The 4,939-nt window shown below is 36.8% G+C and overlaps 1 pseudogene; it reads right to left on the bottom strand.

Annotated features, from left to right (window-relative positions):
* Nucleotides 1-2,140: 2,140 nt before the first annotated feature.
* LOC101962934 (protein BTG1 pseudogene) lies at nt 2,141-2,679 on the bottom strand (annotated as a pseudogene).
* Nucleotides 2,680-4,939: the final 2,260 nt, after the last annotated feature.

Raw genomic sequence — 4,939 nt, forward strand, 5'->3', positions numbered from 1 at the left:
TGCCTGGACCCTGCTCAGCAGACTTTATATGGAGATGTGATGTTAGAGACATGTAGAAACCTGGTCTTTGTGGGTGAGCCTAAATTTCTCTCAGAATTCTCAAATCACCACCAATATTTCATTTTCTTTCTTTGTAGAATATTTCTTGGCAGCTTCTATTCTGCATGAAAATGTATCATATTCTTATTTTTAGGATGAAGAATGGGCATTTGTTTATGCACAAAAGAAAATGTGAAATATCTTTCTTTTATTGTATAACCTATCTTTGCAAAGTAGTGCTGACAATCTGGAGATTGAAAAGTGATTCTGAAGTATTTTAGTGTTTCTGTCCAAAAAGAAACATTTGGAAAAATAATCGTGTAAAATTTTTATGGTATCTTCTCTTTCTTACTTCCTATTGAGTATATCATGAAGAAACATCAGTAGTTATAAGAAAATAACAAAATGAGGTATATTTCATTTTCCATCAAACATGTCTTGCTGTCTTTAAGTCATTTTTCTGTCCCCAAAGCAATAATCTTGGAATTTGAAGAGAAAAGAGACAGAAGCCCTATATCCATGTGGATAGAAATCAATGAAGCAAAGAATACAGATAAATTGTCCAAATTTCAAAAAGGAAGTCACATTTTAAAATGTTGAGAAACTAAAAGCCAGAAGAAATTATTTTTCCACACCTAGGTTTCTTTCTCTTGCATTCACTAAAGAGCATCCCCTGTCCTATGTTTACTATCCTTCCCAAGCTCCATCTTGTTCTCCAGTGACTCTCTACATTCAAATTAACAAAGTATTCCCTAATCACTGTGAGGATTTGCATAATATGACAGATGCTTATTTGTCTTGGGGGGCTCTCTAGGAAACCTGCACATATTTCTGAATATGTCTAGGTTAAAATATTGTAATGTATTAATATCATAGAAGACTTCTTTAATATAATTTAAATATTAATTAATTCATTTTTATCAAAGCTTTTTATGAATGCTTATACTGGATTTTATGTAAATTTTTTCTGCCATATAATGAATAGCAGTGATTCACAATGACTGCTCCTAGTGGCTATAAAATTATATCTTATAAATCTTTGCAATTTTGAATGTAATATTTCTTTAATTCTTTTGTTTTTAGTCTATTTGTGACCTTTGATCTAAAGAGAATCTTCTGTAGATTTAGTTCTGGCATAATTAACATATTTTATGTTTAATCTTGTTAGTCATGTTTGTGTTCTTTTTTTTTCTAAATGCCAAGATAAGAAACAATTTATTATAGAGAGAAGAAAAATTTCTCATCCAAAATATAGAAATCTGTACAACTTTGCCACAATCAATATACATGAACTGTACAAATTTACACCAGTTCATAATTTACCAAACAAAAGATGACTAACAAAGTTCACAAAATAGATGGTAGTTTGTGGAAAAGACTTTTACCCAATTAAGTACAAGGAAAGTTACAAACCAGACCTCCACTTTCTAAAAATAAGAAGTTTACTCAGTCTTAGAAAACTACAAGCTAGCAAATGTACAGAGAGCTGGCTGGTGTTATCACCACAGTTGAGACAGTGTCTTTTTTAAGGGTCTTTTTTAAAAGCCTGTTGCCATGGCAGATTCTGGTCACTTGCTACTTCCAAAGCCAAAAACACAATACAAGGTCTAACCATTTCCCCAGGTCATGCTTACTAGTTTGTCTTTATGCACATTTATACATATTTAAGTGCTAGGTAAAAGTCTTGTAAAATTTCCAGTACTACCATGTTTAAAACAAGCTTTCCTACTGAGCTGCCAAAAAGGTTATCAACAACAATTTTCAAGTGTAATAGTGCAAATTCCTCTGCAAGATCTACTACAGAGAAAGGTTTTTTGAAATACAGATTTTCCTTAAAGGGATTGATAATAAAATTTAGGTATGTCTGGGAGAAACTGAAACCACCCTAGGACTTCACTCCCTAGCAATTAAAGTGATCATTTACTTGGACTCACAGGCTATTAAATCATTGAAAGGTACTGTCCAAACTATGGCACTGTCACTCAAAAAAATTTTTTTACCACTCTATCTTGTGCCAGATCTTCACAGCTGTGACATGGTTTAAATTCCATAATCCATCCCCAAGAGGAGCCCCCCCAAAGCAAAAATCAAACTTATCCATCCATCCATTATAAGATGATCCATCCATAGACTATCTCTTAACCGGATACAGTCATCATATTGTAGTTTTTGGAAGGGCTTGTTCTGCCCAAGAGAAGTTCCTCCTTACAGCTGATTCTGCTGTCTACCATTTGCACGTTGGTGCGGTTTTGAGTGCTATCTCCTGCTGGTGAGGCTTCATACAGCACACAGATGGAGCCATCCTCTCCAATTCTGTAGGACACTTGGTAGGGGTCAACCCAGAGTGTGAGTTCACTTGGGAGAAGCCTGAAGGGCTCCTGACTGCTCAGTCCAATCCGCGGTGCTGCCTGTCCAGTCAGAGGATCCAATACAGCGGTAACCTGATCCCTTGCACGGTTTTTCAGGGAACCACTGATGTTCATGAGGTTCTGCCAGCAGCGCTCGCAGGCTCTGGCTGAAGGTCTGCAGCTGTCGCTGGCTCGAGAGCCCCTTGGTGCGGAGGAACTTGGAGATGAAGGACACCGCGGCCGCGATGTCGCCTATCATGGTGGCAGCCCCGGGGTAAAAGGGATGCATGGGGGCGGCCCAGGGCGCGGAGCGACCACCCCGGCTCCCTCACAGACCAGACGGTTGAGAGGAAGGGAGGGTGTGAGGGGCCGGCTACTTTTCCCCCTTGTTTTAGAGTAAAAAAGTTATTTCGGAGACAGGAGGCGGCAGGAGAGAGGAAGAGACGAGTGGTGGCGCCCGGTCACATCGCTGGACCTCCCCAGCCGCCGCCGCCTCCAGCTGGTAGCCTCCAAAGACCCCAAGAGTTGCATTTCCAGCTCCAGGGGCCCACATTTGTGTTCTTATTAGTGTTTCATAATAGTTTATTTGTGCTTAAATTACGGATGAGGAAGAACTTAGTTACTGGAGCTTTGCAAGTTTTATTGATTTTTTACAGTTTGTCTACTATTTTATTTTAAAAAACTGCTTTAATCTGTGGTTCATAGGTTTTATGGTGATGTTTTGATTCCTCCATATTTTCTTTTTTATCTTCTCTATTTTGTCATTACATTGAGATTATGTAAAAGTGTTTATGGGGCTGAGTTTTTGGCTCAGGGATAGAGCACTTGTTTAGCATGTGTGAGGCCCTGGGTTTGATCCTCAGCACCACATATAAATAAATAAAATAAATGTATTGTGTCCATTTACAACTAAAAAATTTCTAAAAAGTGATAGTGTTTTTAAAAAGTAAGTAAAATAGTAGAATGAATTGAAAATAACTTTCCAATGTTCACATATAAATATACCACCAGTGTAACTCCATATCATATTCAACCAAGGAATGGGTAGTTATACTTCACGTATGTTTGATATGTCAAGATACATTCTACTGTCGTGCATAACTAAAAACAATGACAAAAAGAATTACTTAGTTTTCACTCTATTTTAAACTGACCTAACTTTGGTTTTCTAAAACAATCCTTGTCTTCACATATCTTCTTTTGATTTGTTATTAATGTCAAGCTGCTTTTGTTCTTTATACCTATTAGTAGAGGTTTGTGATAGTTTTTATGATTTATTGCTTCAAATTCCATAGTAGGTGTAAATGTTTTATGTACCACAATGATAGTAAAATGGAATTTATACTTGTATACATTTTGCTTTTCCACAAAAGCTTTCAAATATTATATGATTTTAATTGCTGTGCTTATTTATTTTCTTGGAAGGATTCCACTTAGTATTTCTCTTAGACAAGACCTAGAAGTGAGGAAATTTTTGAGCATTTATATGTCTTAAAAGCCTGTATTTTTCTTAATTTCAAAAAGTAATATCGGTAGATATAGTATTCTAGGTTGATTTTTTTTTCATTCAGTCCATATGACTATATACTTCAATTTATGTCTCGTAGTATTCTGCTAAGAAATTAATCATTAACCATATAGAAGTACCTTTGTAAATGAAAACTCTATTTTTCTTAGTCCTACAAAACAATTTTTCATGAAGAATTCTAAAAGTGTCCCTTTAAATTCTTTACCTTAAATCTTTTAACATTTGATATCATTTCCTCCTACTATTTCTAATTTATCAGACTTACTTTCTTTCTTTCTCTCTCTCTCTCTCTCTCTCTCTCTCTCTCTCTCTCTCTCTCTCTCTCTTCTCTTCTCTTCTCCTTCATCTTCATCTTCATCTTATTGGGTTTTTTTGTTTGTTTGTTTTGGTGGGGTTCTGCTGAGAGCCACACTGAGTCGGAATGGCCCCTGGCATTTTGCCAATAGTATTGGTTGACAGGTGAGGCATTACATTGGAGTTCTCACGCTACTTTGGAGTTCTTGTGGGGATCCCCAGGGATTCCCGGAGAGTTCCCATTGGTTGGGGAAGTGCAGGACGAGGGATTTCCGGAGGAGATATTTCCAGTGGCTGGTTCCTGGAGGAGCTGCTTGGTGGTCGGCAGATTTCCTGGGAGCAGGTGTGGAGTGTGCTGGTAGAGTTCAGAAATAAAGTTTGTTCCTGCTTCAGTGGCTCGTGATTTGTGCCCAGCTAGATTGCGGCAGAGTTTTTTGTTTGTTTGTTTTGTTTTGTTTTGGAACTAGGGGTCAAACCCAGGGCTTTGCGAATGCAAGGCAGATGCTTTGCCATTGAACTACATCCCAGCCCCAGACACTATTTCTTAAAAAAAAAATTTCTAGTTCTATTTTTTCTGTTGATATGTTTTATTTTTCCTGATTTTTATTCAATTTTCTCCATTGCTAATTAGTTCATTAAACATCTTTCAAGTGATTATTTGGGATTTCTTAGATAATTAACAACTTTCAATTTCCTAACTCTCACTTACTAGTGTTATATTGTATCTTTC

This window comes from Ictidomys tridecemlineatus, chromosome 2 (genome assembly GCF_052094955.1).
Source record: "Ictidomys tridecemlineatus isolate mIctTri1 chromosome 2, mIctTri1.hap1, whole genome shotgun sequence".
NCBI classification, from domain to species: domain Eukaryota; kingdom Metazoa; phylum Chordata; class Mammalia; order Rodentia; family Sciuridae; genus Ictidomys; species Ictidomys tridecemlineatus.